Source organism: Chiloscyllium plagiosum, unplaced genomic scaffold, assembly GCF_037043375.1.
Source record: "Chiloscyllium plagiosum isolate Xiang-an unplaced genomic scaffold, Cpla_swu_hap1 HiC_scaffold_46, whole genome shotgun sequence".
Taxonomy (NCBI): domain Eukaryota; kingdom Metazoa; phylum Chordata; class Chondrichthyes; order Orectolobiformes; family Hemiscylliidae; genus Chiloscyllium; species Chiloscyllium plagiosum.
Genome location: NW_028270184.1, coordinates 38,750,917 through 38,770,324, shown reverse-complemented (window position 1 = coordinate 38,770,324; position 19,408 = coordinate 38,750,917).

Here is a 19,408-nt window from a genome sequence, read left to right as displayed (position 1 = left end):
GAATGCGCTGGTTTGAATATCCCCTCAATCCCGATTGACACTTGTTACCTTTATGACCTGAACTGGACTCCACAGCATACTCTGTATGTTTAAGTCTTCCGAGGCTCCATAACCGTCGAGATCTATTGAACCAACTTTGGGACATATTTCCCTCTGTAAATCTAGGAACTCCTCCTGCCCCAACAGTTCATACTGGCTTTATAATGTCGTTCAGTCCCTTATCACACTTCATATGTCTGACATCACTGCCAGCACCTTCAAGGATGCTTTATCATCTCATTAAGGACAAACAACCTTTCAACTTCCTACAACACTCTTCGTGCGATGAGAAACCTTGCTCTTGCTTTAAAATCTGCTTCAGCATTTTGATAGCCTTTTGTCAGTTTCTGAAACACTCTGCCTTTAGAATTGCTAGATTTTTTAGTGGCTGTATTTGAAGATTGTTATAATCTGATATAATCGTTAAAATCCTGAGTGAGTCACTGATTGGCCCTTCTTGCTGAAGTTTTGTCCGTGTGAATGGAATGTTCTTTTACTGAATATTTTGCCGTTACATTACAGCATTGTAGTCTGTTTTCTTTGTTATCTTGGACAGTACTCATCTCATACTAATGTAATTTGCTTCGTTTGAATTTCAGATTTCTGTGTAAGTTTGGAGTGGTCACCGTTAAATGTGATAATGCATTTAAATTCCATTTTATCCCCCAAACGCCCAAGGGCCCAGACAACTGCCAGCCAAGGATGGAGTGACCTTTACGAAAGAAAAGGAAACCAACAAAAAACACACTTCAGAGGCCTCCTCAAAAATATCTCTGTAATCTATCCGAGCTTTGTTGACCATATACATTACACACCGTAGGCTCAGTAATGCCCGAGCCCCCCACCAAGTAGAGAAGGCAATCCACCAGCTCAAGGCATTGTAGCAGACGGTAGTCCGGCTGAGGCATTCGAGTGAGGAGGCACTGAGATCCTAGTCTAGCTACACGTTATTGTTTATCTTACCTGGAAGGTGGAGGGAATCCCAGGAGAGCTCCAACAAGTCACCGTGATAAGTATCTTCAGAAAGGGACAAGTCCAACTGTGACAGTTGAAGACGAATCTCCCTATTGTCATGTATTGGAAGAGTCAACTCAAAGCTCCTTCTCAACGATCTTCCCGCTGTAGCCGAGGATCTCCTCATGAAATTGCAATGCGGCTTCAGGCCAAGGAGTGAGGCAATGGACATGAGTTTCACCGTGCAACAGCTGCAGGAGAAATGCAAATAACAGACCCTCCTCGTGTACATGGCCGTCTTCGAAATTAGAAAGTCATTTGATACCGTCACACCCAGGAAGGATTATTGAGCTAAAGCAAGAAGTGTGTCACTACACTCTGCCTGTTTCACGAAGAAATTTATTTGTGGTAATGACAAATGGCTCCCCACGGATTCGTTCCCCGTTCCGACCGACGCCAGACAGGGCTGTCTCATTTCCCCAGCACTGTTCCCGATTTACCTCGCTGCAATGTTTCACCTCAGCGCCAACAATCTCTCATCTGGAGTGGCGTTAACCTTCAGAGCAAACAGGAAATTAATAAATCTTTATCCACCTTCAAACCAAAAACAAATTCAGGCCAACCAGTATCATCAATCTGCAGTACGTGGATGGTGTTTCTGTGTGTCCAACCTCAAAGAGTGTTCACTAGAGCATTTTCAGTGTCTTTGCAGGAACACATGCGAGCGTGGATCGTACCCTAATCGTCCACAAGAAAAAGGTACTCCAACAAATTGGCCCTGCATTGCGGAGAGAACCCCTGATCAACAAGATTGATGAGAAGGCCTTGGACCATCCAATATGTAGAATGCGTCCTGTCGAATAAAATAGATGTTAATGAAGAGATCCACCACTGCTTCCAGTATGCTAGCACAGCCTTCGGTCATCTGATGTGAAAGGTGTTCCAGGACAACAACGTCAGTTCCAGCATCAAGTCCATGGTTTCCAGAGCCATTGTGGTTCCCACCCTCGCATATTGCTCTGAAAGAGATACCTCAAGGTCCTGGACCTGTCTCATCTTCGCTGCCTGTACAAAGAATTGTGATTCTTCAGTGAAGACAAACCGAAGACGAGCGTCCTCGACCAGGCCAACATCCCCAGCATTGAGGCAATGACCCAAACCCCCTTGGTCGGCAGCAAAGAGATGGGTACGTCGTCCCCTTGACCAACACGAGACTCCCCAAGCTGGTGCTTTACTTCCTGATTGGAGGTGAGCCACAGATGGCAGAGGAATTGTCTCAGGATCACCTTCAATGCTTCAGTGGGCTGGTGAAACATTCCCACAGACACTTGCGCAGTACTGGGCTGAGACTGTCGGAAGTGAAGGAGGAGCATTGGGACGGCGTGGAGCAACTTGGGACTTGCCGTCGGGAAAAGCAGAAATACAGGAGGAAACTGCTCGAGGGGCGCACTCTTACAACAGCGCCCCACCTCCCCCCTTATCACGGCCAGCCGCTGCCCCATGTATAACAGAGTCTGTGGAAATGACATCAATTTGTACAGCCACCTACAGACTCACCCTAAGTGTAGGGGAGTTTCACCCTCGTCTGTGACCCACCGCCAATGACATGATGAAATATGAAGATTGCATTTCCTAATAATTATCACAAATTCTAATAACTGTCTGTATTATGCAGTACCTAACAATGTAATACTGTTAGCGGGACTGAATGCTGTCCTTGAACTTTACTTTTCTGGCCCTCATTCCCAAGAATTTGGATTCGTACTCATTCGTAATCTGAGACACTATATTTTCTTTATCATCGCATTGGTATCCCTAACTACGAGAATACCCCATCCAGTTTCTCATTCTGCCTGGCTTTCCACAATGTTTTGGAGATGTGAATATCAATTAACAGTATTTCTCTTCACAAATTTTAACGATCAGATCGAAATCCTAAGTTACAAGTGCATATATCCCACTGCAAATTCAAAGTGCATTGAAGTAAAGAACCAGTAATTTATTTTTTAATCACAATTTCCTGTCACAAAATTATTTGCTGATGTACAATTTTTGTTCATGTCTGTGCCTTCTTGTTTCTTTCTGGTTGTCCTTAGCCACATCCCAAAGGTGATCTAATATTTTAACCTTTCTCTTTGGACTTGGGTCTTGCCATTCACCTACGTCCTGTCACCCCTCATCTGTATCTTAAATCATACTGTATAATCCTGGTCATACGAGTGACCAAGAGACTGCTACGAACACGGGATCATAGGATCCCATCCCAGTATAATAGCTCACTCTCCCGGAAATCTGGTAACAATGCCCACTGACTCAAAACCATTTCTGACACCATTGTTTGATCCTAAAATCTTCCAGAAGATAGTTTGTATCGTTCTTGCAGAATTTAGTAGCATTCCCTGTCTTATGCCACACTGTATGGGTCTAATCGCTGCCTCTGCACTGTCCTCTTGTGCTTGTCGCAGGTCTGAGATCCTGAGTCAATAGAACTCCTCACGCCAAGGAGATACAGCAGCACAGCACAGGGATTGAGACGAGGCTTTCCAAGCAATCTGGTGGGCTCAGTTTGATTATACTTGTGTAACTTTCACTGCATCAGCCTATCCTCTGAGTCTGCCCATTTCTCTGACGCTTGTAGTTGATCAGGAGAATCCTGACTTAGAAGAATACCTAACTCCGGTTTCATCCCTCACCTCATTGAAGATGGTTTGTTAGCCAGAGAGATGGAAAGTGATATTTGGAACCGTCTGTAAATCCTGCAACCGGTAAGATCATAGCCCAGGGAGAAGCTCGATATTCAGACCCACAAGACATGACGAACACAGTGTGCTGGACAAGGAACAGAGAAGTTCTCGGCTTCATTAGGTGTTGGTCATCTTGTGAGGGTCCTGCTTTTGCCTCTGCTGTACCGGTCCTCAATGCCACATCCCAGGATACCCGGGTCTTCAATCCTCGCCCATGTTGTCTTAGTGATCTTTGTAATATACGCCAGTTCCTATAAATCGTTTTCTGTTTGTATCCACCACGTCCATAAGAAGATCCCTATCTCTAACACGTTAATCCCTAACACGTTAATACCTGAACTTCCCCAGTTGATGCAAACTATCTTTATGCCTAAAATGCCGACAGTCATGTCTATCCCTGTTAGCGTCTGCTACCAGGACAGTCATCGAGGTCTGGAATATTGTCTTTAATCCCTACATTGTCCCGACCTGGGTGATCTTCTCCAGCCACTACTGCATCCCTTGTCTGTGAAAAAGTTCAGTCCCTTGAGCCGTCGCGAGCTGCACCAACCCCTTCCATGCCTCCATAATCCCCTCCTTCCAGAAAGTCCTCCCTTTCTTGGTAATCTCCATCAGACTTGACAGCAATCGATGGTGCCCAGAAATTCTTCCCGAGTTGGGTAGTCCCATCAAATCCCTGCCGAACTCCTGATCTGTTGCAGCAACCCCAATCATCGTGACACTTCAGTTCCTATAGGACAAACGTTCAAAGCCAGCTCATTCACTCTCCATATACATCTATAAACTCCTTCTTTTTCTCCAAATTTTTGATACTTAACTAAATAAACCTCACCCGTCCCGACAACCCACCCTACCAGAGTAACTAATTTCAATCTATGCAATGGTCCGTTTCTGTATAAATGTCTCCAAACCAGGAATCCTGGTAGACTCCATAGTCTTTTTATGTATACAAACTCCAGAATTTATAAGTTTTCTAACAGCTGTAAATGTCTTCAGTCGCGACAACCTTATATATCTCTGTTAGTTTCTGTGGTGTATGCAACGCTTTTCTCCCTGAAAACCTTTCCATCTGTGCCGCTCATTCTATGTACCTTCCCTGACATCCATCCATATCCAACACTCTTGTATCGAATCCATCTCCCTAGATCTCTGTAAATTTCTCCAATTCCTAAAACCCTTCCACCCTCTAACATTATTGACGACATATAGCTCTGTTTAACTCTGATGTCCTCGAGCACCTGTAAGCCTCCCTAACTCTGGAACGTCAATCTGTCTGTTTAATCGCTCCACTATCTCTGAAAGACTCTCTGCAATTGACAGAGGCAATTGGAATAAAAGTATTAACTGAGGTGAACAGATATGATAGACCTGTTATGACAGAGATGTGGCTGCAGATTAGCCGTAGTTGGGAAGTGAACATTGAAGGTTGTTGGGGTCTAAGAAGGACAGACAAACAACTAACAGGTTGTGAAGTTAGAATGAGACTAATCTAGTGAGACAGCCATGTGTATCTGCAGATCAAAAGTTGGAATCTATTTGGGTGGAACTAAGAACAAGCAAGTGGCAGCAATCGTTAGCAGGAATATTTTTATGAGCATCAATCATGGGAATGTAAATATGTTTACAATCAGGAACTTGAATGCACTTTGAACAAGGACAGTACAGTAATTATATGTGACAGTAGTCTATATCTTGATACCAGAACTTATGAATGTCAGGAGTGTAATCGATGGAATCCTGGATTGTTTACGAGATGGTTTTCTCTTATAACATGAGAAGGAACCATAAATAGAATGTCTAATTTTACATCAAATGTTGTGCCATGATCAATATCTAATAAACTCATTGGGAAGAAGCCTTCTGGGCAGAGTACCATAATTGAGTTCTCTTTATTGAGTTTCAAACTGACTTAGTGAAGACCATGAAACTTTGGAGTGGAATTCGGCCAATTGGCCCGTTCTGTATTTTTGCTATTCAATGTGATCATAGCTGATCTGATCATCCCCAACTTCAATTTCCTGGTGTTCCTTTTTCAGATTATCATTGTTTCCCTGATTGATTAAACCTCGACCTTACACTCTACGTAAAAATAACAATTGGCTCACACATCTCATTTAAATATTCTGCATCTTACCCTGATCCGAAGCACCTTTTTAAAAAAAAATATTTAAAATCTGCACACTGGAAAAAATTATTTCGACCATCCATATTATCCTTGACCCTTCTAAGTTTCCATATACGTACCTACTCGCCTTAATTATACTTAATAACTCAGCCTCGACCGCTCTTTGTAGTAAGGAATTCCGGAGATTCACTACCCTCTGAGTGAAGAGATTCATCCTCATCTCCATTTTTAATGCATGACCCCTTGTTCCGATGTTATGTCCCCAGGTTTCGACGTTTTCGTACAAGGGAAACCATTGGAAGTGGCAAAAAGATTTATTGCAGAAGACATGAAAAACCGTGAAGCTGTGGATAACGAGTAAGGACATAAACGCTTGTATTGGGATACAGAGCACATGGAAAGGTGGGCGGAGAGATGGTAAATTTAGTTTATTCTGGACAGGTCTGATATAATGCATTTTATAAGGTCAAATGTAAGAAGAAACTTCAGATATGGAAGGACAATCATGTACAGAGGGGTCTTGGTGCACTTCCATATCTGCCGGACAGTGACAATACAAGTGGGTGAAGGGGGAAACAAAGCACATAGCATGATTGCCTCCATCACTCGCAGGAATGAGTACAGACGTTTGCCTGTCACGTTGCAACTGTACAAACTTTGGTTTGGCCACATTTGGAGTACTGTGTGTAAATCTCATTTCTGCACTACAGGAATGACGTGGGGTATTTGTTCAGGGTGCAAAGACAGATGACGAGGATTACTTTGAGAGTGTGTTCACAAGAAGGTGAGATGGAGCAAACTTGTATTTCCTTGCGAGAGTGTCAGAGCCTAAGGGGCGAGTAGGTACGTATATGGAAACTTAGAAGGGTCAAGGATAATATGGATGGTCGAAATAATTTTTTCCAGTGTGCAGGTTTTAAATATTTTTTTTTAAAAAGGTGCTTCGGATCAGGGTAAGATGCAGAATATTTAAATGAGATGTGTGAGCCAATTGTTATTTTTACGTAGAGTGTAAGGTGCAAAGGGAAGTTGTACAAGTGGAAATGTGAACACAGTTTTTTAAGTGGTATATGAACAGACAGAGAATAGAGGAAGACGAAACATGTTCAGGCAGATGTTATTAGTTATGATTAACATTATGTTCGGCACAACCATGGTGTGTCTGCTGAAGTGCTGTAATATTTTAGTTTCTAAACTCATAGCACCTACGCTGTCCAAACACCTCAGAATCTTGGGATGTTTCATTCAATTTCTTTCTCATACTTCGAAACTCCAATGACATCCAGCTAAATCGACTTCATCGCTTCTGTTTACAATATCCCTATATTCTCAAGACGAGCCCAGTGAAACTTGTTTCGCCTGTCGTCAATGCAAGAACACCTGTCCTTCTGGCACTTATACTCTTCGTTATATTCCATTTTTTTCTGATTCGGATCTTGCACAGATTGCAGAGACCTCACTATTTTTACTCTCCAGTCACTTTGTATTAAATTTCAGCATTTTGATTTGCCGTCTCCATAACCTGATGACCCAGTAAGCTACCTTTTTCGCATTCACGAGCAAGAAATGCTAAAACTCTTTGTGCAGTCAGTCTGAAACCAAACGATATTATCCTGACAGTATATCGGGAACGTGCAGCAGTGTATTGTAAAGTTTCTAATCATAAATAATCACGGGATCCTGAGAGACAATGTGCGACGCACTTCATGAAAGAAAGTTTGTTTTTGAGCCTCTTTGATTTTATTTCTTGGTATGAATATAATTGGCAGAAGAGATAAGGGTGACACAGGGCAATTGTTGTAGTGAGATATGGATCTTTAAATAACCAGAACACTTTGCACAAGTTTCAATAAGAACGAAAGAGTCACTCGGGAGAGAGCATGAATTATTTTAAAGATCAATGAGGACGTTCATGTTGAAACCAAAGCAGATGGGTGAGATATTAAACGATGATTTCCTGTCAGTATGTACTGTGGAGAAAGATATGAAAATTCGGGAACTTGGGGAAATAAATAGTTCTGTCTTGGAAAGAATCCACAACGGAGAAGAGAAGGTGCTGGAATCTTAAGACGAATAAAGGTAGGTCGATCGTCAGCAGCCCATCAGGTGTAACCCAGGATATTGTGGGAAGCTAGGGAAGAGATTGCAAGGCCCCCATCAAAGCTATTAATTATCAATTAAGTGAGGTACCGGAAGGCTGGAGGTCGACAGACGTTGTTTTCTCACATCAGGGCTGCAGGGAGAAGCCAGGAAACTACAGATCAGTCAGACGAATAATGGGTTAATCGTTGTCAGAGGTGCTAAGAAAAAGGCGCTAACGTCCAATAGGAAAGGGAGGGTCAGTTAGAGATAGTCAGCATGGCTTTAAGAGTGGAAAATCGAGTCTCACAAAAACGATTGATTCTTCAAGGATGTTGTCAAGAGATAGATGAAGGCAGAGCAGTCAACGGAATTACAGAAAAGCGTTTAACAAGGTTCCTTATTGTAGATTGGGTAATCATTTCAAATGAACATAAAATTTTGTGGGAGTCAGGAAGATCTATTCAGCTGGTTAAAAAATTACTTAATGGTATGAGGCAGAGAGTGGTAGGAGATGTTTTTCGTTTCTGACTGGAGTCATGTGACCAGCAATGTAGTGGATCCAGAGTTTGCAATTTTGTCAAATGATTTGAATGAGAATCTTGGTTTCATTGTAAGTAAGTTTGTGAGTGATGAGAAAAATAGTACTTTCGCAGGCAGTGAAAATGGTGAATATAACAGGGTTCACAGTACTGCCGAGATAATGGGTTGATGAATAGCAGATGGAGTTTAATTAGATAAATGCGAGGGTTTGCATTTTAGTAAGACAAACTAGATCGGGACTTGTACAATTCATGTTAGGGTCCTGGGTAGTGTTATTAAACAGAGATTTAGGAGTCAGGTAAACAGTTATTTGAGTGTGATGTCCGCGTACACATGGTGGTTCAGCAGGCATTTGGGACCCTGGCCTTCATTGTTCAGACTGCTGAGAATAGGAGGTGGATATCATGTTGCAGTTATGCATAATATCGGTGGGGCAACAATAAATGCATTATTGATCAGTAGGAAGAACTCATCTGATTCATTCGCATCCTTCAGTGAAGGACATCTGACATTCCGGTCTAGTCTGACTCACAAGTGACTGGAGTTCCTCCTATCATGGTGAGCTGGTTCAACCGCAGAAACTTTCCTGCCTGTCTACGCGATCAAGTTGACACACCACTCGTCATTTCAGTCGTGTCATGCAGCCACGGAATTCATTCCCATCACGGTCAATTCTGCTTGCCATTAATCCTCCCCATATGTGTGCAACCATGGTAAATTCACACTCGAACAAGCACTAACAAGTCTGAGTGCAGATTCTGTGATTATACAGGGTGACCGCCGAATTCGCGGAATCATTTTCCACGGTTTCAGTTAACCACAGTTTACAGCAGTCTGATCAAATAACCTCCTTTCCCGTTTTGCCCAATTCAGCCATCGCTATTTGTGCAACCATTTTCATTCCCATATCCTCCAACATGCTGAAACCTGCTCTTAACATTGCAACCCTTCTTATTTCTTGTCATTGTACAGTCTCTGAAACTATTTCTATCAGTGTAATCTCACCCAATGCCCCCAACAGTCCCGATCTGTGTCGCCTCATCAAATACCAACAGTCCTCCCTATTTGCGTAAAAACATTCAATTGCTCTCCACTTCACTATCAGTGTGACTGCTTTGAGGCCATCATATCCTCCGTTTACCTGTTAACCACTTCTCTCCTGATAACACATCCTATTCTCATCGGTAAGTCAAGTGTCTCAAACATTCTCTATTGCTGTCACCACCACCTTTCTCAACCAACCTCCCCATACGTATCATATCTTCCAGGATGCCCAACACTCAATCTCTCCGAAATATCTACCAATGCATAAAATCATCTTTATGTCGAACATACGGCTCTGGTCCATCCTGCTCTTCGGTTCATTAGGATCGTGGCTGAGTGTTCACCCTTGTATCTAGTTCTCAGTATTTTTCTTCTGACCTTTGGTTCTCCTATTAATCTACAATTTCTCGATATCTGCCTGAAATATGGTCCTGCAGCTTGGTACCAAGGGCTTCCAACTCTGAAAATAAATTCCTCCTCATCTCTGTTTTGATTTGATCCCATTTGTTCTAAAACTATGATAACTACCCTTGACCCTCCCATAAGTGTAAGCATCCTTTCAACATTTTAACTCTCTCGCCCATTAGGATTGCTGTATGTTTCAATGAGATCATTACAATTTTGATTGTTTTAACTCCAGTGAGTAGTGACAGACACACTAAATCTGTGCTGCTGGTTAAAGTTCGTTCCAGTCAGCGCACTGCAGTAAATCCTTTTGTCTTTTTTTAATTCATGTATCATATACGTCTGGGAGCTGAACAGTGGATTTTGGTCGATGTGTAGTTGGCTGTTTCATAGAAGAAACTAAAATAAAAATACATAGTTTTGAGGCCCGGTCTGGAACTTGACTGTTTCTACATTCTTTTAGACGCTGGAATATGACAATGCGCTTAACCAGTCAGTGAATCTTTGACCATTAATCAGATCAGTACCTGTGAACTGTTGCTGACTAGTCTGGAAGAGAACATGATCGAGCAGAAGGAAGGGCTGCAGCGTTTTGAAGAAGGGCATTCCGGGAAAAAAGAACATTCGGCCTTTGATGCGACAGCATAAAGATAAGTGAGGACTGCATATGTTGGAGAGTCAGAATCGAAAAGTTTGGCGCTGGAAAAGCATATCAGGTTAGGGAGCAACCGAAAATCTGGAGAGTTGCGGGTTAAAGGTTTTATCAAGAATAGTGGTGGAGTTGGAGGAGGAAGCTGACAGTTAAACGGGAGGACGTGGGCAAGGTCGCTGTCAACGTGATAGGTAGAAGCAGTTGGGTTTGTTTGCGATAGTTTGCCGGGGCGGGTGGAGTAGATAGGTGGGAAGGAAAATGTAGAGGTAGGAGAGATCAAGGAGGCTGTGCTGTGTTGGAATGTTGGACTTGGAATGAGTTGGAAGGAGGGAAGATTGGAAACTAGTGAAGTCAGTTTTGATGCCGTATGTTTGAAATTTCGCAAGGTGGAAGCTGAGGCGTTCTTCCTGCAATTATTAGGTGGCTTGGATTTGGGCTTTTGATGAGGCCCAGTTTTACATGACCGTGAGGGAATGAGGAAGAAGTTGACGTCGTTGGCCACAGGGTGGTGAGGTTGCTTGGTGAGTATGTACTATAGATATTCTCTGAAACATTCCATGAGTTAGCGTCCTGTCTCCACAATGTAGAAAGGCCCACGGTGAGAACAACAGACACTATAGATGAAGCTGGGTAATGTGAAGGTTCATGTCTGCCTGATGTCAAATCCTGAAGAAGGGCTAATGCCCGAAACGTCGATTCTCCTGTTCCCTCGATGCTGCCTGACCTGCTGCGCTTTTCCAGCAACACATTTCCATCTCTGATGTCAAATTATCCTTTGGGGTCTTTGTCAGAGATGTGGGCGGAGGTGTGGGCCGAAACTTTACAGTTCTTTCGGCGGCAAGGGAAGGTGCTTGGTGTGAAGAATGGGTTGGTGGGGGGACGTGAAGCTCACGAGAGAGTCTTGGATGGACATCTCTCTGTGGAACGAAGATAGGGTGGCTGGAGGGATGTGAGAGCATTTGGCTGGAGACTCTCAGCGCTGGAAATGATTAACTAGTTTCTCAACGTATTAGAAATATTTATACTAGGACATCAAACGATTCCAGACGTTTCGTCTGGCCATCAATGACTCGAAACGATAGCTGGGAACCCAGCGTGTGCAAGAGCATTCACCTGGGTTCTCAAGAGATTTGAGTAGTTTATGCCGTGTCCCAGAGTATTCGATACGTTTTGGCTGATGTCCCAAAGAGTTAGAGTGGATTATCAGGGGCTTGGTAGTCACGAGTGAATATACTTGGAGTCTCGGTGAATTCGAGATAATTAATCAGATGTCCGAAAGCTTTAAGCAGGATTAACTTGTGTTCGTATAGGGTTTTCAGAGGATTCGACTCATGCTCCAAAAGATCTGAATTATTTTACGGTTGTCCCAGGTGACTGTAGAGGTATGCTTCAGGTCTCATTGCATCCAATCGTAGTTGCGCCCAGTCCCGGAGGTTTACAGAAGATTTGTCTTGTGTTCCAGAGAAGGCAGATCTATTTTCTGGATATCTCGTGTAGTCATGACGATTACCCAGGATCTTTGTAGGTTTGAGCCGACAACGCCATGGACCCAAAGGATTCGAGAATATTGTATCCGTATCTCAGATAATTTCAGCGTATACCTTCTGGTCAGAGATGGTTTGACAAGTTTAGTTTGGGATCTCAGACGGTTGTGTAGAATTATGAAGAAATCGCCGAGTTTTGAGTAAATTACCTTCGGCCTCCACAGAACCTGAGATGATTAAGTTGTTGTCCATTATGACTCATGGGATGAAGTCATTCTTTATGGCGTGGATGTGATTGACGGGCTTACTCGGATGAGAGATGAAATTCGAGGATGGGGTAAAGGGATTAGTGGTGGGTACACTTGAGGAGAGTGTTCAAAGATACGGAAAGACAAACGAAGAGAGTGGGGGCAGAAAATTAAAACAATCAGAGCTGAAGTAGAGCTGAAGTGAAAGACGTGGCCAGAGAGACTTGAGAGACAATTAGAGAATGATATGCCGACTATTTTCCAGGACGTTTTACCCTCAGAACGTCTCAGAATGCGTTAATATTATGAACTGGTGTCTCTCCTTCAAATTAAGAAAACTTCTATCTAATTTGGCCACAATAAGCCCACACTAACATGTGGTAATGAACTAGAAATCTGATTTTTTGATGCGCGCTGATAGCTGAAGAAGGGGAAGCGGCAGTTTTCGCCATGTCTTCTGAAGTTAGGCTTGGAAGAGCATCTCGGCCTTGAAGTTCAATAATTACAAGAAACACACCGAGAGATAATTGTTCAAAATGAATCGGAGGAAGATGGTGACAATTTTGCAGTTAAGTTTTGATTCATTTCTCGCACATCGCTGTCGATCTGGAGTCACATGGCAACCAGACCAGGTGAGCGGATATTACTGAAATTGGATGTGTCATTCTCCATGTTAACTGGTACTGGGATGGTGATCATCACTAAACGCTTCAGTCTGAATTTGTATTGAATTTAAATTACACCATCTACCATGTCAGGTTACGAACTCTGCCCCGCCTCCCACCCCAAGGAAATTGCCTGTGTTTCTGGATGAAACATCCAGCGAAAATACCAATTGGCAATTGCCTTCCCATGCTCTGCTCAGTCGTAGAATCTGCTTCCTGAAGACCCAAAAGCAACAAATCCAACCATCACTTTCAATGTTGGGGAATGTGGGGATCGACCATGGATGGGGATGCGGTGTGGTTGAAAATGCATACATAGCCGATCTGCGGAATAGTGGTTGAACAATGTACAAAATGTTTACCACTTCGGAATATTAAACATTTATTTCACGTAACAAATGTCCCCAATCCTCGCCATCCGATAAACTGTCAGAAAAATAATGGATTCCTTCCACACTTCATGAGTTAATTTCTGTACAAGACGTTTTCATTGTTGTTATTGGACCAATACCTTCGGATTCACATTTATTCATTGATGTGTGCTAATATTGATATCAACAACTCATTTTTCTCACATGACCAGAAGCAGTTCACTGAATGTTAAATTAAAAACTTTGAAATGATTCATGAATTGATGTAAAACGCAGCCCTGAACCCATCATCACATTGCCTTTCTGAGGAGCACTTGAGAAGACGTGGAAAATACTGTTCTTGGTTCTCGGGTTTCTGCTGATAGTACTGTCCTTTCGACATTACTTGAAGCTAATATGTTTGGAGATCGCTGAGAGCCGATTTCAAGGAATTCTGAACGGAACAGAAGGAGTCTATTTTTCGGTTGAACTCGACTCTTTCACGGCGTAATCTTACTGAAAATTTTCTGAATTTAAAACAAAAAGCAAACACAACGGCAGTTATGGGAAAAATGTTGATTGTGGCCAAAAAATGCCTGACGACTTACTGATGTAGTGTGGACAGAGAATTTGCCGTGGTTACCTAACATACGCTACATTTAATACAAGACTCACGGTAATGTGTTGAACACTTAACGGACCTCTGGTCATTTCTGGATTGACGTGAATGTTGCTTATATTCCAGTGCAATTGACGTTTGTCTTTTCTACATACTACAGTCGAAGCCTCTTGTCAATCATTGATCACCTTGTAACTAAAAAGCAAAGACAAAGGTTATGGACCATCAAGCCAGTAATTACTCCGGGATCTGATTTCTTCTGTGTAAGCAAGTGTTCGAATCAGAACATGAGTGAGGGCAGACTTATACATACTTGTATCAGACAGAAAGAGTGAGAGAGAGAGCATAACACACATTTCTTTTTCTTCCGAACTGCGCAGCTGAAATGTCCCATCAGTGCAGGACATTTATGAACTGGCCATTGTAAGGATGGTGAATACTGTGACTACTCCTCCGAATTTTCACGTTCATAGAACTACTGCAAGCATAGTTATGAAAAGGGGATATGCGGCACTAACATACATGTCCCATTGTGTTAATGCACAATTCGAGTTCCACACATCGAGAGCAGTGTACCAAATTTACCATTGTCAGACGCATGTGAAAGGCAAAAAAATGGTTAAGACTAAAATTGGGCCCTTGAAGACAGAAACAGGGGAATATATTACGGGGAACAAAGAAATGGCAGAATAATTGAATTGGTACTTCAGATCTGTGTTCACTGGGGAAGACACAAGCAATCTCCCTGAGGTAACAGTGGCTGAAGGACCTGAACTTAAGGGAATTTATATTTGCCAGGAATTGGTGTTGGAGAAACTGTTAGTTCTGAAGGGTGATAAGTCCCCGGGGCCTGATGGTCGACATCCCAGGGTACTGAAGGAGGTGGCTTGAGAAATCGTGGATGCATTGGTAATTATTTTCCAGAGTTCGATAGATTCGGAATCAGTTCATACGGATTGGAGGGTTGCTAATGTCGTACCACATTTTAAGGAAGGTGGGAGAGAGAAAGCAGGAAATTATAGACCACTTAGTCTGACCTCAGTGGTGGGAAAGATGCTGGAGTCTATTATAAAGGATGAAATTACAACACATCTGTATAGTAGTAACAGGATTGGTCAGAGTCAGCATGGATTTATGAAGGGGAAATCATGCTTGACTAATCTTCTGGAATTTTTTGAGGATGTAAATCTGAAGATGGATGAGGGAGATCCTGTAGATGTAGTGTACCTCGACTTTCAGAAAGCCTTTGATAAAGTCCCACATAGGAGGTTATTGAGCAAAATTAGGGTGCAGTGTATTGGGGGGAAAGTACTGACTTGGATTGAAAATTGGTTGGCTGACAGAAAGCAAAGAGTAGTGATAAACAGCTCCATTTTGAAATGGCAGGCAGTGACCGGTGGGGTACCGCAGGGTTCAGTACTGGGACTGCAGCTTTTTACAATATATGTTAATGATATAGAAGATGATATTAGTAATAACATAAGCAAGTTTGCTGATGATACTAAGCTGGGTGGCAGGGTGAAATGTGATGAGGATGTTAGAAGATGACACGGTGACCTGGACAAATTAGGTGAGTGGCCAGATGCATGGCAGATGCAGTTTAATGTGGATAACTGTATGGTTATCCACTTTGGTGGCAAGAACAGGAAGGCAGATTACTACCTAAATGGAATCAATTTAGGTAAAGGGGCAAAACAGAGAGAACTGGATGTTCTTGTACACCAGTAAATGAAGGTAAGCATGCAGGTACAGCAGGTAGTGAAGAAGGCTAATAGCATGCTGGCCTTCATAACAAGAGGGATTGAGTATAGAAGCAAAGAGGTTCTTCTGCAGCTGTACTGTGCCCTGGTGAGACCACACCTGGAGTACTGAGTGCAGTTCTGGTCTCCAAATTTGAGGAAAGACATTCTGGCTATTGAGGGAGTACAGCGTAGCTTCACGAGGTCAACTCCTGGAATAGCGGGATTACCTTACACTGAAAGACTGGAGCGACTGTGCTTGTATACCCTTGAGTTTAGAAGACTGAGAGGGGATCTGATTGAGTCATATAAGATTATGAAAAGATTGGATACCCGGGAGGCAGGAAACATGTTTCCGCTGATGGGTGAGTGCCGAACCAGAGGACACAGTTAAAGATACGGGGTAGACCATTTAGGACTTAGATGAGGAGAAGCTTCTTCACCCAGAGAGTGGTGGCTGTGTGGAATGCTCTGCCCCAGAAGGCAGTGGAGGCCCAGTCTCTGAATTCATTTAAGAAAGAGTTGGAAAGAGTTCTCAAGGATTGTGGAAACAAGGAACAGGATACTGATTAAGGATGATCAGCCATGAACATATTGAATGGTGGTGCAGGCTCGAAGGGTAGAATGGCCTACACCTGCAACTATTGTCTATTGCATTCCAATTGATTTACAGTGGGGGCTTGGTTTGAATGGAGTCAACATGTACTTCAGTAAGCCAGTTGATAAAGTCCCACATGGCAGATTGTTACAAAAATATAAATTCACATGTTGTTCGATGTGGGCTGGCTTGATGGATAAAAAGCCTACTTGGTCATACAATTTAAAAAAATTAACGCCTGTTTCTAGTCCAACAGGTTTAGTTGGAAGCATTAGCTTTCGTAGCGCTGCTCTTTCATCAGGTAGCTGTGGAATGGAAACGGAAGATCTGTTAGACTGTAATCCGTAGCAATGTGATTTTTAATTTTGTCCGGCCCAGTCCAACCACTTTCTCCTCCTATGTTGCTCAGAGTAGAAACAGGGTAGAGATGAAAAACTGTTTTTCAGAATTGAGAATGATAACTGGTGACTATCCACATAGATCAGTTTTTGATTGTCTGTAGTTTGACAGATATTTTAATGATGTAGAGGAAAATATTGGTGACATAATTAGTAGTTTTTCAGATGACACAATGATTGGTGAAGGTGCTGCTTTGGCAAACGATTGTGTAGTGATAAAACATGATGAAGATAGATTGACGGCTTGGGCGCAGAAATGGCAGATGGAGTTTAATAGAGGAAAAAGATAGGTGGTGTATTTTGGAGAATCAAATTTACGTGTGAAATATAGTATAAATGTTAAAACTGGTCGGAACGTTTATATTCAGACGGATCTGGGCGTGCATGTCCATAGTTCACTGAAAGTAGCAAAAGAGGTGGCAATGCTGATGAAGAAGGCATGTGGCATACTTGCTTTCATCAGTCAGAGCATTGTTTGCAAGAGTTTCCAAACCATTTCACAGCTATATAAAACACTTGTTCGGCCACATTTGGAATAGTTTTTTTACAGTTTTGATTGTCACACAAGCAGCAGAACGTTGCCCGTTCTTAAGGGTTCAGACTATGAGGGAAGTTAAAAAGTTTAGGATTGTTTCCAGTCGGAAGGTACTGGCTGAAACAAGACCTGATTTCTCCAAAATTATGGGAGGTATAGACAGAATGGATAGTCAGAAGCTTTTCCCCTGGGTTGAAGTTTCAATTGTAAGGGGGCACAGGTTTAAGGTAAGATGCTGGAAGTTTAAGGGAGATATGTGATGGAGGGTTTCCATACAGAGAGTGGTACTAGCCTGGAACACAATACCAGAAGAGGTGGTGCATGAAAATGTCGCCTCTGTGGCGACTTTTAAGAGGCATCTATGCGTTAATATAAGTAGGGAAGTAATAAAGGGATGCAGATTATATAAGGACAAAAGGTTTACTTTTTAGTTTAACTAAGGAAGATGATCAGGACATGCTTGAAAGGATGAAAGATCTCTTCCTGAGGTGTAATTCTCTTTTGCTGATTTCTCCTTTGATCACGTTGGATTACGCACGATGCCTGATGTTGCATGATATAGAAATAAATCCATATCCCTCTCAGTTGCATTTCCCTTCAATAAGTAGCGTTCTGTTTCCATTCCTAATTAATTGTTTCTTCGAAATAGCAACATTCCATATTTAAAGTTTTAGGGCACTCTGGTCTCTATGTACCGCAGATTTTGGAATCAAACTGCATTTACGTGAGACAACTTTCCAAATATTCCAATGTGAACAGACTTATTTACTAACACTAAACTCGTTTCTAACGCAACTCTCATTTCTGTATCTTTCTAGACGCCCACTTTATTGTTCTTCTACTATCCTCTCTGTCCTGGAGCATTGATTCATTTTTCGAGACCATGATTCAGGAAAATAAAAGCAAATGTGACTAATGTCGCTATATTATTTAATTGGATAATTTCATGATAAAAAATTGTGGTTATTTGGTTGGTCAACTGATTTTTGTTCTCTCTACAAAACTAAAGTTGAAGGCATGTGCGGTAACGATGTTTCAGAAAGAATTGAGAATTAAGATATAACGCAATAAGAAAAGTAATCATCTTTATTGATATATAGTAGTCACATGCAGAATGTGATTGATAAAAGAATTTGTAATTAACTGACACGAGATGTGTGTACAAATATTTTGCAATATATTTTATAAAGGGAATGATTAGAAGATTAAAACAAAAAAAATGTTGGTTGGTGAATGACCAGATAAGTGGAACTAACTAAGGGCGACACGATGGCTCAATGGTTAGCACTGCTGCCTCATAGGGTCCTGGGTTCAATTCTCGCCTGTGTTTGTGGATTTTGCACGTTCTCCCTGTATCTGCGTGGGTTTCCTCCGGGTGCTCAAAGATGTGCAGGTCAGGTGAATTGGCCATGCTAAATTGCCCACAGTGTGAGGTGCGTTAGTTAGGGGTTAATATAGGCTAGGAGATTGGGTGGGTTTCTCTTCGGAGGGGCGGTGTGGTCTTGTTGGGACGAAGGACCTGTTTCCACACTGTAGATAATCCAATCTAATGTATAAATTGGATTAACCTATTGAAAAAAGGTCACCTAACAGTTGGATACAATTCTTTAATTCTGTGGTCGTGGGGAGTTTTTCCGTAGAGGTTCGTTACAAAACTGATCACATGTGAGATAGATGGTTTCCTTGTCGCATGTGATGACACGCGAGAATTTTGCCAATGCTGAATCGAATCTAATGACTTTTGCGTGTGTGAAGAGATTCACTAACTTCACTACAACTTGTATTAACTTGAAAACGAGGAGATACAGACCGGGTCCTTGTATGTGACGGAGATTTTCCTGTGGTTCTGTCAGCTTAAAACACCTGCTTTTTCAGTCTGACCAGATACTTTCCAAAGGAAAAGTGCAGAAATCCCATTAAACTTCTGAGATTTAGTAAAGAATTGTGCTGAGACGCTGTTAACACGCAGTGCTCTGAGAAAGAAGCCAATCGCATGTGCAGACGTTCGAGAGAAATATAGAGCCATTAGTCATTCCACATACTCAGACTTATAAATGTTGCATTCAGTGGAAACGTACGTCACGGTTAGAGTTGGCACATTTCCTTAATGAATTGAATGGCTTTCACTTTGTTTGCCATTGTAATCGCATCCATTAGTGCAATCTGCTCACTCTCACCGAGATGTAT